The 16,158-nt window shown below is 43.2% G+C and overlaps 8 non-coding genes across 8 annotated transcripts; all 8 read left to right on the top strand.

The window, feature by feature from the left end:
* The first annotated feature begins 58 nt into the window (after positions 1-58).
* On the top strand, positions 59-140 carry trnas-gcu. The gene has a single exon. It is a non-coding gene; the product is annotated as a tRNA-Ser (tRNA).
* A 470-nt stretch (positions 141-610) lies between these two features.
* On the top strand, positions 611-692 carry trnas-gcu. The gene has a single exon. It is a non-coding gene; the product is annotated as a tRNA-Ser (tRNA).
* Positions 693-6,058: 5,366 nt separating this feature from the next.
* On the top strand, positions 6,059-6,140 carry trnas-gcu. Its single transcript has one exon. It is a non-coding gene; the product is annotated as a tRNA-Ser (tRNA).
* Positions 6,141-6,610: 470 nt separating this feature from the next.
* Positions 6,611-6,692, top strand: trnas-gcu. The gene has a single exon. It is a non-coding gene; the product is annotated as a tRNA-Ser (tRNA).
* A 1,572-nt stretch (positions 6,693-8,264) lies between these two features.
* trnas-gcu lies at positions 8,265-8,346 on the top strand. The gene has a single exon. It is a non-coding gene; the product is annotated as a tRNA-Ser (tRNA).
* A 1,702-nt stretch (positions 8,347-10,048) lies between these two features.
* trnas-gcu lies at positions 10,049-10,130 on the top strand. Its single transcript has one exon. It is a non-coding gene; the product is annotated as a tRNA-Ser (tRNA).
* Positions 10,131-11,031: 901 nt separating this feature from the next.
* trnas-gcu lies at positions 11,032-11,113 on the top strand. The gene has a single exon. It is a non-coding gene; the product is annotated as a tRNA-Ser (tRNA).
* A 4,697-nt stretch (positions 11,114-15,810) lies between these two features.
* trnas-gcu lies at positions 15,811-15,892 on the top strand. Its single transcript has one exon. It is a non-coding gene; the product is annotated as a tRNA-Ser (tRNA).
* Positions 15,893-16,158: the final 266 nt, after the last annotated feature.

Genomic DNA, 16,158 nt, shown 5'->3' on the forward strand with positions numbered 1-16,158 from the left:
AGGGTTTACATACAGCAACTACAGGTTTTTAAGATCATTTGCCACTTCCAAAATACAGGATGAGGTGGCCGAGTGGTTAAGGCGATGGACTGCTAATCCATTGTGCTCTGCATGCATGGCTTTGAATCCCATCCTCATCGTGTAACAATTAAAATTATGTGCTTTGTTTTGGCACTGGAAGATTTGGACTTTCACAAACACTGGTAAAATTGCTGACTGCCACAGCGAGAGCACAGGACTTGGTATCTGAGTGGTGAAGTCGATGAACTCTATGTGTGGATTATAACACCAACCTGTTTACAAAACATTTGTTATTTCCTCTCTTACATGGCCCCACATGAATATAGTGTCCCTGCACAATCCTAGTGCGACTAATACGATTCAGGTATTGAAGAATAGCTTCACCAAGGGCAACCTCAATGGTTGGATTTGAACCGACACCTCAACACACTTAATCAAGCACTTGAGACCACTCGGCCTGACAAAACATTTGTTAAATATCTCGATGGGATCGACACATGGCCTTGCCATTGCTTTCATTGATTTCAATCTAGGGTTTACATACAGCAACTACAGTTTTTTAAGGTCATTTGCCACTTCCAATATACAGGATGAGGTGGCCGAGTGGTTAAGGCGATGGACTGCTAATCCATTGTGCTCTGCATGCATGGGTTCGAATCCCATCCTCATCGTGTAGCAACTAAAATACTATGCTTCATTTTGGCACTGGAAGATTTGGACTTTCACAAACACTGGTAAAATTGCTGACTGGGTATGGGCAGCAGGAGTGCGCCATGAGTCCTGAGACCACGCATGTGGAGTGAGTATGGAGAGAGAACATTCAAACTTCTCTCATGCTCCTGCTGTACTGGTGGGAGAAATGGACCAGGCAGAATAGTGGTAGGGCTCAGGTGAGAGACTTATACGTGGGGAAAAACGGGTTACTTTGTGACCTGATTCAGGAAACTAGGCGTCTGTCGCAAATCACGACTTTACAGGAGAGCCTTTTGAACATACATTTTTATTTTATCAAAATGCATTTTTTTTGGCAGAAATGCCTTCTCGAACGTGTAAGTTTTATATTAAGGCACATGAAAGATTAAGATTATCGAAAAATCTGAGTTTACATTGACGCGTTATGTTCAGTAGTTCCAAAACATCCAGTGATTTTGCTGAGAGCCACATCAATTTCCAGAAATAGTCATCATAAATGTTGATGAAAATACACGTTATACATGGAATTTTAGATCAACTTCTCCTTGATGCAACCGCTGTGTCAGATTTTTAAAAAAAACTTTACGGAAAAAGCAAACCATGCAATAATCTGAGTACGGCGCTCAAACGACAAATCAATCCAAAGAGATCCAGCGGAAAGTACGAACGAAAAGTGACATCTGGTGGAAGCATTAGGAAGTGCAACATGACCCCATTTCCACTGTATCTTGGATAAGCAAAGAGTTAACCTACAAACCTCAGATTTCCCACTTCCTGGTTAATTTTTTTCTCAGGTTGTTGCCTGTCATATGAGTTCTGTTATACTCGCATATATCATTCAAACAGTTTTAGAAACTTCAGAGTGTTTTCTATCCAAATATACTATGCATATCCTAGGATCTGGGCCTGAGTAGCAGGCAGTTTACTCTGGGCACGCTTTTCATCCGGACGTGAAAATACTGCCCACTACCCCAAAGAAGTTAATTTTGTCATAGCTAGAAAATCTGTATTGTAATGCTAGTTAAAGCTTACTGTTAGCTACAGTAGCTAACATTCCCTGTATGAACTGTGTGCAGTGATAAAGCAGAATGCCATTTTTTTTGCATTTATTGTAAAATAATGCTAAAATATTTGTATCTGGAATTTGTCTGTCAGCATCAATCAGTAGAACCCACCTGACTCTAATCCACCAGTCATTAAAAAGAGAGCTGGCCCAAGCAAGCAAAGGCAGCAGCACTGTCATCAACTACAGGCACCATTTCTTCAACTACGGAGTTGGGAAAACACGTGTGGACCTGAATTGTGATAACTACAGTGGCCAAAACAAGAACAAGTTTGTACAATGGTATTCACAACCTCCACCACAATCTGGACCTTCCCTTCCTGATCACAGGCCACACCAAGTTTGCCCATGGCTGGTGCTTCGACCTCATCAAGAAGCGCTTCAGAAAGAACAGAGTGAACACTTTGTCTGAGATTGCTGGTGTTGTGAAGGACAGCACTGTGACAGGTCAACATCCCAGAGCTGGTTGGACTGGAGGCTGGTACGGTGCTGGTGGAAAGCTATGGCTGGCAACAACACCTGACTCCGTACTTCAGGCTGCTGCCACAGATCAAGCAGTACCAGCACTTCAGGTAAAACAATTTTCATTGTATGAGGTTATTCTTATCTAAACTTGGGAGGTGAATTAATGGTGTGCAGGGTTGTTGTGTCTTTTGATTTTTTGTTGTTGTTGTTATTCCCTGTTTTACAGCTTTGATGCTCTGGAGCCTGGTGTTGTCGCCAAGGAGCGTCCGGACTTTCGGAACCAGGTTTCAGCTGCTTAGCATCCTTCTGCCCGTTGATGGTCTGCCTGTACAAGCACCACCTGGACTGGACACAGCAAGACAAACTGATCTTTTGGAGAAGATCAGGGAGTTTTGCAATGAAGAGACTATGGACATTACATGCCCTGCACCAAAGTCAAGGGCAGGACAGAAACAGTCTCTCTGAATATTGATTCCCTTGTTCATGCGTGGTTTGGACGGACCAGTCATCAGCACGATCTGCAGTGCCTCTATTCACATGACTCTCTCCTAACACACTCACGTACGTTTTTTTTTATTTTTTATCCTGCTGCTCAGCCACTTTACCCCTGATTGTATGCATATAACTACCTCGTCTATCACTGATATTGTTCTTGTACATACTGTACCGTATGTTATTTATATTGACACTACCTATTTATGATATTCCTACTATGCAACGAACCATTTGGCTGTACTGTTTACACCTTCTGTAGAGACCATCCACTTAGTAAAATATTGATATATACAATTAATTGTGATATGTGGTCGTAACATTATTTTGTGCCATACCACAACAAAATCATGTGACCGTATCAAGTGTCCAACACATGAATATATTGCGCATGTATCTGTTTATGTACATGTGCACCTCACTCAGGTTTCAACTCAGGTTGCATGACCTTTAATTTATGTATGGAATACTATGTGATAAGTGCATGTGTAACGGTATATACAGTGGGGCAAAAAAGTATTTAGTCAGCCACCAATTGTGCAAATTCTCCCACTTAAAGATGAGAGAGGCCTGTAATTTTCATCATAGGTACACTTCAACTATGACAGACAAAATGAGAAAAAAAATCCAGAAAATCACATTATAGGATTTTTGACTTGGCCAGGTCAATGAAGACGGCTTCACAGTACTGTCTTTTATCGATCGCGGTTATGATATCGTTTTGGACCTTGAGTGTGGCTGAGGTGCACCAATGACCAGCTCGGAAACCAGATTGCATAGTGGAGAAGGTACGGTGGGATTTGAAATAGTCGGTGATCTGTTAACTTCTTCTCAGCTAAACTGAGTTTTTATGGATATAAAGAAGGACATTATCAAACAAAAATAACCCTTTGTGATGTATCCGGGACCTTTTGGAGGGCCAACAGAAGAAGATCACCAAAGGTAAGGCATTTATTATATTGCTATTTTTGACTTTTTGCACCTGCCTGGTTGAAATAAGTTTTCATGCTTTTGTATGCGGCGTACTGTCCTCAGATAATCACATGGTGTGCTTTCGCCGTAAAGCCTTTTTGAAATCTGACACAGCAGCTGGATTAACAAGAAGTTAAGCTTTATTTTGATGTATTTCGTTACTGTCCCACCTGCCCATAAGAAGTTAATGACTCCAACCTAGGTGTATGTAAACTTCTGACTTCAACTGTAGGTGTATAACAGTTTGGGTCTAGAGTGTCTCCCCCTTTGAAGAGCGGGTTGACCGCAGCAGCTTTCCAATCTTCGGGGATCTCAGACGATACGAAAGAGACGTTGAACAGGCTACTATTGGGGGTTGCAACAATTTCGGCAGATCATTTTAGAAAGAGAGGGTCCAGATTGTCTAGTCCAGCTGATTTGTAGGGATCCAGATTTTGCAGCTCTTTCAGAACATCAGCTGTTTAGATTTGGCTGAAGGAGAAGCGGGGGGTGCTTGGGCAAGTTACTGCAGGGCGTGCAGAGCTGTTGGCCGGGTGGAAAGTATGGCCAGCCGTAGAAAAATGCTTATTGAAATTATCGATTATCGTAGATTTATTGCTGGTGACAGTGGTTGCTAGCCTCTTGGCAGTGGGCAGCTGGAAGGAGGTGCTCTAATTCTTTACAGTGTCCCAAATCTTTTTGGAATTATTGCTACAGGATGAACATTTCTGTTAGGAAAGCTAGGGCTATTTTTTTCAAACTGACTGTATATTGGTTCCTGACCTCCCTGAAAAGTTGCATATCGCGGGGGCTATTCGATGCTAATGCAGAACGCCACAGGATGTTTTTATGCTGATCAAGGGCAGTCAAGTCTGGGGTAAACCAATATCCAATAACCTATATCTGTTCTTAGTTCTACATTTTTTTAATGGGGCATGCCTCTTTAAGATGGCGAGGAAAGCACTTTTAAATAGCAACCAGGCATCCTCTACTGACGGGATGGGGTTAATATCCTTCCAGGATACCCGGGCCAGGTCGACTAGAAAGGCCTGCTCGCTGAAGTGTTTTAGGGAGCGTTTGACAGTCATGAGGTGTGGTCGTTTGACCACGGACCAATTACGGAAGCAGTCAGGATGATATCTAAGAGGTTGCCCATGGTTACGGATTTAGGGTTGTACCTGGTAGGTCCCCTTGATAATTTGTGTGATATTGAGTGCATCTAGTTTAGATTGGAGGATGGCCGGTGTGTTAAGCATGTCCCAGTTTAGGTCACCTAACAGTACGAACTCTGAAGATAGATGGGGGGCAATCAATTCAAATATGGTGTCCAGTGCACAGCTGGGGGCTAAGGGGGGTGAGAGCAACAATGGTGAGAGACTTGTTTCTGGAAAGGTGGATTTTTAAAAGTAGAAGCTCGAATGTTTTGGGCAGAGACCTGGATGGTATGATAGAACTCTGCAGGCTATCTCTGCAGTACATTGCAACTCCGCCCCCTTTGGCAGTTCTATCTTGTCAGAAAATTTTGTAGATGGGGATGGAAATTTCAGGATTTTTGGTGGCCAAGGATTCAGACACGGCTAGGACATCAGGGTTGGTGGAGTGTGCTAAAGCAGTGAATAAAACAAACTTAGGGAAGAGGCTTTGGATTTTAACATGCATGAAACCAAGGCTTTTACGGTTAGAGGAGTCAACAAATGAGAACGCCTGGGGAATGAGAGCGGTGCTGGGGGCTGCAGGCTTAACCTTTACATCACCAGAGGAACAGAGGAGGAGTAGCATAATGGTACGGGTAAAGGCGATAAAAACTGGTCGTCTAGTGCGTTCAGAACAGAGAACAAAAGGAGCAGATTTCTGGGCGTGGAAGAATAGATTCAAGGCATAATGTACAGACAAGGGTATGGTAGGATGTGAGTACAGTGGAGGTAAGCCTAGGCATTGAGTGACGATGAGAGAGGTTTTGTCTCTAGAGGCACCAGTTAAGGTCATTTGCCACATGCAAATAGCAGAATATTGGCACTGGAAGATTTTGACTTTCACAAACACTGATAAAATTGCTGACTGCCACAGCGAGAGCACAGGACTTGGTATCTGAGTGGTGAAGTCGATGAACTCTATGTGTGGATTATAACACCAACCTCTTCACAAAACATTTGTTATTTCCTCTCTTACATGGCCCCACATGAATATAGTGTCCCTGCACAATCCTAGTGCGACTAATAAGATTCAGGTATTGAAGAATAGCTTCACCAAATATCTCGATGGGATCGATACATGGCCTTGCCATTGCTCTGCCTAACTTTCATTGATTTCAATCTAGGGTTTACATACAGCAACAACAGTTTTTTAAGATCATTTGCCACTTCCAAAATACAGGATGAGGTGGCCGAGTGGTTAAGGCGATGGACTGCTAATCCATTGTGCTCTGCATGCATGGCTTCGAATCCCATCCTCATCGTGTAACAATTAAAATTATGTGCTTTGTTTTGGCACTGGAAGATTTGGACTTTCACAAACACTAGTAAAATTGCTGACTGGCACAGCGAGAGCACAGGACTGGGTATCTGAGTGGTGAAGGCGATGAACTGCATGTGTGGATTATAACACCTTCCTGTTTACAAAACATTTGTTATTTCCTCTCTTACATGGCCCCACATGAATATACTGTCCCTGCACAATCCTAGTGCGACTAATAAGATTCAGGTATTGAAGAATAGCTTCACCAAGGGCAACCTCAATGGTTGGATTTGAACCGACACCTCAACACACTTAATCAAGCACTTGAGACCACTCGGCCTGACAAAACATTTGTTAAATATCTCGTTGGGATCGACACATGGCCTTGCCATTGCTTTCATTGATTTCAATCTAGGGTTTACATACAGCAACTACAGTTTTTTAAGGTCATTTGCCACTTCCAATATACAGGATGAGGTGGCCGAGTGGTTAAGGCGATGGACTGCTAATCCATTGTGCTCTGCATGCATGGGTTCGAATCCCATTCTCATCGTGTAGCAACTAAAATACTATGCTTCATTTTGGCACTGGAAGATTTGGACTTTCACGAACACTGGTAAAATTGCTGACTGCCACAGCGAGAGCACAGGACTTGGTATCTGAGTGGTGAAGTCGATGAACTCTATGTGTGGATTATAACACCAACCTGTTTACAAAACATTTGTTATTTCCTCTCTTACATGGCCCCACATGAATATAGTGTCCCTGCACAATCCTAGTGCGACTAATAAGATTCAGGTATTGAAGAATAGCTTCACCAAGGGCAACCTCAATGGTTGGATTTGAACCGACACCTCAACACACTTTTAATCAAGCACTTGAGACCACTCGGCCTGACAAAACATTTGTTAAATATCTCGATGGGATCGACACATGGCCCTGCCATTGCTTTCATTGATTTCAATCTAGGGTTTACATACAGCAACTACAGTTTTTTAAGGTCATTTGCCACTTCCAAAATACAGGAGGAGGTGGCCGAGTGGTTAAGGCGATCCATTGTGCTCTGCGTGCATGGGTTTGAATCTCATCGTGTAATAATTAAAATTCTATACTTTATTTTGTCACTGGAAGATTTTGACTTTCATAAACACTGGCAAAATTGCTGACTGCCACAGCGAGAGCACAGGACTTAGTATCTGAGTGGTGAAGGCGATGAACTGCATGTGTGGATTATAACACCAACCTCTTCACAAAACATTTGTTATTTCCTCTCTTACATGGCCCCACATGAATATAGAATCCCTTGGCAATCCTAGAGTGACTAATAAGATTCAGGTATTGAAGAATAACTTCACCAAGCGCAACCTCAATGGTGGGATTTGAACCAACACTTCAACACACTTAATCAAGCACTGGAGACCACTCCGCCTGACAACACGTTTGTTAAATGTCTCGATGGGATCGACACATGGCCTTGCCATTGCTCTGCCTAACTTTCATTGATTTCAAAATAGGGTTTACATACAGCAACTACAGTTTTTTAAAGTCATTTGCCACTTCCAAGATACAGATTAGGTGGCTGAGTGGTTAAGGCGATGGACTGCTAATCCATTGTGCTCTGCATGCATGGGATAGAATCTCATTGTGTAACAATTAAGATTCTGTGCTTTATTTTGGCACTGGAAGATTTTGACTTTCACAAACACTGGTAAAATTGCTGACTGCCACAGCGAGAGCACAGGACTTGGTATCTGAGTGGTGAAGGCGATGAACTGCATGTGTGGATTATAACACCAACCTCTTCACAAAACATTTGTTATTTCCTCTCTTACATGGCCCCACATGAATGTAGAGTCCCTGCACAATCCTAGTGCGACTAATAAGATTCAGGTATTGAAGAATAGCTTCACCAAGGGCAACCTCAATGGTTGGATTTAAACCGACACCTCAACACACTTAATCAAGCACTTGAGACCACTCGGCCTGACAAAACATTTGTTAAATGTCTCGATGGGATCGACACATGGCCTTGCCATTGCTCTGCTTAACTTTCATTGATTTCAATATAGGGTTTATGTACAGCAACTACAGTTTTTTAAGGTCATTTGCCACTTCTAAAATACAGGATGAGGTGGCCGAGTGGTTAAGGTGATGAACTGCTAATCCATTGTGCTCTGCATGCATGGGTTCGAATCCCATCCTCATCGTGTAACAATTAAAATGATGTGCTTTATTTTGGCACTGGAAGATTTTGACTTTCACAAACACTGGTAAAATTGCTGACTGCCACAGCGAGAGCACAGGACTTGGTATCTGAGTGGTGAAGGCGATGAATGTGTGGATTATAACACCAACCTCTTTACAAAACATTTGTTATTTCATCTCTTACATGGCCCCACATGAATATAGTGTCCCTGCACAATCCTAGTGCGACTAATACGATTCAGGTATTGAAGAATAGCTTCACCAAGGGCAACCTCAATGGTTGGATTTGAACCGACACCTCAACACACTTAATCAAGCACTTGAGACCACTCGGCGTAACAAAACATTTGTTAAATATCTCGATGGGATCGACACATGGCCCTGCCATTGCTCTGCCTAACTTTCATTGATTTCAATCTAGGGTCTACATACAGCAACTACAGTTTTTTAAGGTCATTTGCCACTTCTAAAATACAGGATGAGGTGGCCGAGTGGTTAAGTTGATGAACTGCTAATCCATTGTGCTCTGCATGCATGGGTTCGAATCCCATCCTCATCGTGTAACAATTCAAATGATGTGCTTTATTTTGGCACTGGAAGATTTTTACTTTCACAAACACTGGTAAAATTGCTGACAGCCACAGCGAGAGCACAGGACTCCTAACCCCTCCTGTCTCAGCCTCCAGTGTTTATGCTGCAGTAGTTTATGTTTCGGGGGGCTGGGGTAAGTTTGTTATATCTGGAGTACTTCTCCTGTCCTATTCGGTGTCCTGTTTGAATCTAAGTGTGTGTTCTCTAATTCTCTCCTTCTCTCTTTCTTTCTCTCTCTCGAAGGACCTGAGCCCTAGGACCATGCCCCAGGACTACCTTACATGATGACTCCTTGCTGTCCCCAGTCCACCTGGCCGTGCTGCTGCTCCAGTTTCAACTGACCTGAGCCCTAGGACCATGCCCCAGGACTACCTGACTCCTTGCTGTCCCCAGTCCACCTGACCGTGCTGCTGCTCCAGTTTCAACTGTTCTGCCCTATTATTATTCGACCATGCTGGTCATTTATGAACATTTGAACATCTTGGCCAAGTTATGTTATAATCTCCACCCGGCACAGCCAGAAAAGGACTGGCCACCCCACATAGCCTGGTTCCTCTCTAGGTTTCTTCCTAGGTTTTGGCCTTTCTAGGGAGTTTTTCCTAGCCACCGTGCTTCTACACCTGCATTGCTTGCTGTTTGGGGTTTTAGGCTGGGTTTCTGTACAGCACTTTGAGATATCAGCTGATGTACGAAGGGCTATATAAATAAATTTGATTTGATGATTTGATTTGACTTGGTATCTGAGTGTTGAAGGCGATGAACTGCATGTGTGGATTATAACACCAACCTCTTCACAAAACATTTGTTATTTCCTCTCTTACATGGCCCCACAAGAATATAGAATCCCTGCGCAATACTAGAGCGACTAATAAGATTCAGGTATTGAAGAATAGCTTCACCAAGGGCAAACTCAATGGTGGGATTTGAACCGACACCTCAACACACTTAATCAAGCACTTGAGACCACTCGGCCTGACAACACGTTTGTTAAATGTCTTGATGGGGTCGACACATGGCCTTGCCATTGCTCTGCCTAACTTTCATTGATTTCAATCTAGGGTTTACATACAGCAACTACAGTTTTTTAAGGTAATTTGCCCGTTCCAAGCTGCAGATGAGGTGGCCGAGTGGTTAAGGCGATGGACTGCTAATCCATTGTGCTCTGCATGCATGGGTTTGAATCCCATCCTCATCGTGTAACAATTAAAAGTCTGTGCTTTATTTTGGCACTGGAAGATTTTGACTTTCACAAACACTGGTAAAATTGCTGACTCCCACAGCGAGAACACAGGTCTTGGTATCTGAGTGGTGAAGGCGATGAACTTCATGGGTGGATTATAACACCATCCACTTGAACCGACACCTCAACACACTTTTAATCAAGCACGTGAGACCACTCGGCCTGACAAAACATTTGTTAAATATCTCGATGGGATCGACACATGGCCCTGCCATTGCTTTCATTGATTTCAATCTAGGGTTTACATACAGCAACTACAGTTTTTTAAGGTCATTTGCCACTTCCAATATACAGGATGAGGTGGCCGAGTGGTTAAGGCGATGTACTGCTAATCCATTGTGCTCTGCATGCATGCGTTCGAATTCCATCCTCATCGTGTAACAATTCAAATGATGTGCTTTATTTTGGCACTGGAAGATTTTGACTTTCACAAACACTGGTCAAATTGCTGACTGCCACAGCGAGAGCACAGGACTTGGTATCTGAGTGGTGAAGGCGATGAACTGCATGTGTGGATTATAACACCAACCTCTTCACACAACATGTGTTATTTCCTCTCTTCCATGGCCCCACATGAAAATAGAATCCCTGCGCAATCCTAGAGCGACTAATAAGATTCAGGTATTGAAGAATAACTTCACCAAGGGCAACCTCAATAGTGAGATTTGAACCGACACCTCAACACACTTAATCAAGCACTGGAGACCACTCGGCCTGACAAAACATTTGTTAAATGTCTCGATGGGATCGACACATGGCCTTGCCATTGCTCTGCATAACTTTCATTGATTTCAATCTAGGGTTTACATACAGCAACTACAGTCTTTTAAGGTCATTTGCCACTTCCAAAAAACAGGAAGAGGTGGCCGAGTGGTTAAGGCGATGGACTGCTAATCCATTGTGCTCTGCATGCATGGGTTCGAATCCCATCCTCATCGTGTAACAATTAAAATTTGGTGATTTATTTTGGCACTGGAAGATTTTGACTTTCACAAACACTGGTAAAATTGCTGACTGCCACAGCGAGAGCACAGGACTTGGTATCTGAGTGGTGAAGGCGATGAACTGCATGTGTGGATTATAACACCAACCTCTTCACAGAACATTTGTTATTTCCTCTCTTACATGGCCCCACATGAATGTAGAGTCCCTGCACAATCCTAGTGCGACTAATACGATTCAGGTATTGAAGAATAGCTTCACCAAGGGCAACCTCAATGGTTGGATTTGAACCGACACCTCAACACACTTAATCAAGCACTTGAGACCACTCGGCCTGACAAAACATTTGTTAAATGTCTCGATGGGATCGACACATGGCCTTGCCATTGCTCTGCCTAACTTTCATTGATTTCAATCTAGGGTTTACATACAGCAACTACAGTTTTTTAAGGTCATTTTCCACTTCTAAAATACAGGATGAGGTGGATGAGTGGTTAAGGCGATGGACTGCTAATCCATTGTGCTCTGCATGCATGGGTTTGAATCCCATCCTCATCGTGTAACAATTAAAAGTCTGTGCCTTATTTTGGCACTGGAAGATTTTGACTTTCACAAACACTGGTAAAATTGCTGACTCCCACAGCGAGAACACAGGTCTTGGTATCTGAGTGGTGAAGGCGATGAACTTCATGTGTGGATTATAACACCATCCACTTGAACCGACACCTCAACACACTTTTAATCAAGCACGTGAGACCACTCGGCCTGACAAAACATTTGTTAAATATCTCGATGGGATCGACACATGGCCCTGCCATTGCTTTCATTGATTTCAATCTAGGGTTTACATACAGCAACTACAGTTTTTTAAGGTCATTTTCCACTTCTAAAATACAGGATGAGGTGGCCGAGTGGTTAAGGCGATGTACTGCTAATCCGTTGTGCTCTGCATGCATGCGTTCGAATTCCATCCTCATCGTGTAACAATTCAAATGATGTGCTTTATTTTGGCACTGGAAGATTTTGACTTTCACAAACACTGGTAAAATTGCTGACTGCCACAGCGAGAGCACAGGACTTGGTATCTGAGTGGTGAAGGCGATGAACTGCATGTGTGGATTATAACACCAACCTCTTCACACAACATTTGTTATTTCCTCTCTTACATGGCCCACATGAAAATAGAATCCCTGCGCAATCCTAGAGCGACTAATAAGATTCAGGTATTGAAGAATAACTTCACCAAGGGCAACCTCAATAGTGGGATTTGAACCGACACCTCAACACACTTAATCAAGCACTGGAGACCACTCGGCCTGACAAAACATTTGTTAAATGTCTCGATGGGATCGACACATGGCCTTGCCATTGCGCTGGCTAACTTTCATTGATTTCAATCTAGGGTTTAAATACAGCAACTACAGTTTTTTAAGGTCATTTGCCACATGTAAAAAACAGGATGAGGTGGATGAGTGGTTAAGGCGATGGACTGCTAATCCATTGTGCTCTGCATGCATGGGTTTGAATCCCATCCTCATCGTGAAACAATTAAAATGATGTGCTTTATTTTGGCACTGGAAGATTTTGACTTTCACAAACACTGGTAAAATTGCTGACTGCCACAGCGAGAGCACAGGACTTGGTATCTGAGTGGTGAAGGCGATGAACTGCATGTGTGGATTATAACGCCAACCTCTTCACACAACATTTGTTATTTCCTCTCTTACATGGCCCCACATGAAAATAGAATCCCTGCGCAATCCTAGAGTGACTAATAAGATTCAGGTATTGAAGAATAACTTCACCAAGGGCAACCTCAATAGTGGGATTTGAACCGACACCTCAACACACTTAATCAAGCACTGGAGACCACTCGGCCTGACAAAACATTTGTTAAATGTCTCGATGGGATCGACACATGGCCTTGCCATTGCTCTGGCTAACTTTCATTGATTTCAATCTAGGGTTTATATACAGCAACTACAGTTTTTTAAGGTCATTTGCCACATGTAAAAAACAGGATGAGGTGGATGAGTGGTTAAGGCGATGGACTGCTAATCCATTGTGCTCTGCATGCATGGGTTTGAATCCCATCCTCATCGTGAAACAATTAAAATGATGTGCTTTATTTTGGCACTGGAAGATTTTGACTTTCACAAACACTGGTAAAATTGCTGACTGCCACAGCGAGAGCACAGGACTTGATATCTGAGTGGTGAAGGCGATGAACTGCATGTGTGGATTATAACGCCAACCTCTTCACACAACATTTGTTATTTCCTCTCTTACATGGCCCCACATGAAAATAGAATCCCTGCGCAATCCTAGAGTGACTAATAAGATTCAGGTATTGAAGAATAACTTCACCAAGGGCAACCTCAATAGTGGGATTTGAACCGACACCTCAACACACTTAATCAAGCACTGGAGACCACTCGGCCTGACAAAACATTTGTTAAATGTCTCGATGGGATCGACACATGGCCTTGCCATTGCTCTGGCTAACTTTCATTGATTTCAATCTAGGGTTTAAATACAGCAACTACAGTTTTTTAAGGTCATTTGCCACATGTAAAAAACAGGGTGAGGTGGATGAGTGGTTAAGGCGATGGACAGCTAATCCATTGTGCTCTCCATGCATGGGTTTGAATCCCATCCTCATCGTGAAAAAATTAAAATGATGTGCTTTATTTTGGCACTGGAAGATTTTGACTTTCACAAACACTGGTAAAATTGCTGACCGCCACAGCGAGAGCACAGGACTTGGTATCTGAGTGGTGAAGGCGATGAACTGCATGTGTGGATTATAACGCCAACCTCTTCACAAAACATTTGTTATTTCATCTCTTACATGGCCCCACATGAATATAGAATCCCTGCGCAATTCTAGTGTGACTAATAAGATTCAGGTATTGAAGAATAGCTTCACCAAGGGCAAACTCAATGGTGGGATTTGAACCGACAGCTCAAAACACTTAATCAAGCACTTGAGACCACTCGGCCTGACAAAACATTTGTTAAATATCTCGATGGGATCGACACATGGCCCTGCCATTGCTCTGCCTAACTTTCATTGATTTCAATCTAGGGTCTACATACAGCAACTACAGTTTTTTAAGGTCATTTGCCACTTCTAAAATACAGGATGAGGTGGCCAAGTGGTTAAGTTGATGAACTGCTAATCCATTGTGCTCTGCATGCATGGGTTCGAATCCCATCCTCATCGTGAAACAATTAAAATGATGTCCTCTATTTTGGCACTGGAAGATTTTGACTTTCACAAACACTGGTAAAATTGCTGACTGCCACAGCGAGAGCACAGGACTTGGTATCTGAGTGGTGAAGGCGATGAATGTGTGGATTATAACACCAACCATTGCTCTGCCTAACTTTCATTGATTTCAATCAATGCTTTACATACAGCAACTACAGTTTTTGAAAGTCATTTGCCACTTCTAGAATGCAGGATGAGGTGGCTGAGTGTTTAAGGCGATGGACTGCCAATCCATTGTGCTCTGCATGCATGGGTTCGAGTCCCATCCTCATCGTGTAACAATTAAAAGTCTGTGCTTTATTTTGGCACTGGAAGATTTTTACTTTCACAAACACTGGTAAAATTGCTGACTGCCACAGCGAGAGCACAGGACTCCTAACCCCTCCTGTCTCAGCCTCCAGTGTTTATGCTGCAGTAGTTTATGTGTCGGGGGGCTGGGGTAAGTTTGTTATATCTGGAGTACTTCTCCTGTCCTATTCGGTGTCCTGTTTGAATCTAAGTGTGTGTTCTCTAATTCTCTCCTTCTCTCTTTCTTTCTCTCTCTCGGAGGACCTGAGCCCTAGGACCATGCCCCAGGACTACCTGACATGATGACTCCTTGCTGTCCCCAGTCCACCTGGCCGTGCTGCTGCTCCAGTTTCAACTGACCTGAGCCCTAGGACCATGCCCCAGGACTACCTGACTCCTTGCTGTCCCCAGTCCACCTGACCGTGCTGCTGCTCCAGTTTCAACTGTTCTGCCCTATTATTATTCGACCATGCTGGTCATTTATGAATATTTGAACATCTTGGCCAAGTTATGTTATAATCTCCACCCGGCACAGCCAGAAAAGGACTGGCCACCCCACATAGCCTGGTTCCTCTCTAGGTTTCTTCCTAGGTTTTGGCCTTTCTAGGGAGTTTTTCCTAGCCACCGTGCTTCTACACCTGCATTGCTTGCTGTTTGGGGTTTTAGGCTGGGTTTCTGTACAGCACTTTGAGATATCAGCTGATGTACGAAGGGCTATATAAATAAATTTGATTTGATGATTTGATTTGACTTGGTATCTGAGTGTTGAAGGCGATGAACTGCATGTGTGGATTATAACACCAACCTCTTCACAAAACATTTGTTATTTCCTCTCTTACATGGCCCCACAAGAATATAGAATCCCTGCGCAATCCTAGAGCGACTAATAAGATTCAGGTATTGAAGAATAGCTTCACCAAGGGCAAACTCAATGGTGGGATTTGAACCGACACCTCAACACACTTAATCAAGCACTTGAGACCACTCGGCCTGACAACACGTTTGTTAAATGTCTTGATGGGGTCGACACATGGCCTTGCCATTGCTCTGCCTAACTTTCATTGATTTCAATCTAGGGTTTACATACAGCAACTACAGTTTTTTAAGGTAATTTGCCCCTTCCAAGCTGCAGATGAGGTGGCCGAGTGGTTAAGGCGATGGACTGCTAATCCATTGTGCTCTGCATGCATGGGTTTGAATCCCATCCTCATCGTGTAACAATTAAAAGTCTGTGCTTTATTTTGGCACTGGAAGATTTTGACTTTCACAAACACTGGTAAAATTGCTGACTCCCACAGCGAGAACACAGGTCTTGGTATCTGAGTGGTGAAGGCGATGAACTTCATGTGTGGATTATAACACCATCCACTTGAACCGACACCTCAACACACTTTTAATCAAGCACGTGAGACCACTCGGCCTGACAAAACATTTGTTAAATATCTCGATGGGATCGACACATGGCCCTGCCATTGCTTT

Source organism: Oncorhynchus mykiss, chromosome 15 (assembly GCF_013265735.2).
Source record: "Oncorhynchus mykiss isolate Arlee chromosome 15, USDA_OmykA_1.1, whole genome shotgun sequence".
In the NCBI taxonomy this organism is placed as follows: Eukaryota; Metazoa; Chordata; class Actinopteri; order Salmoniformes; family Salmonidae; genus Oncorhynchus; species Oncorhynchus mykiss.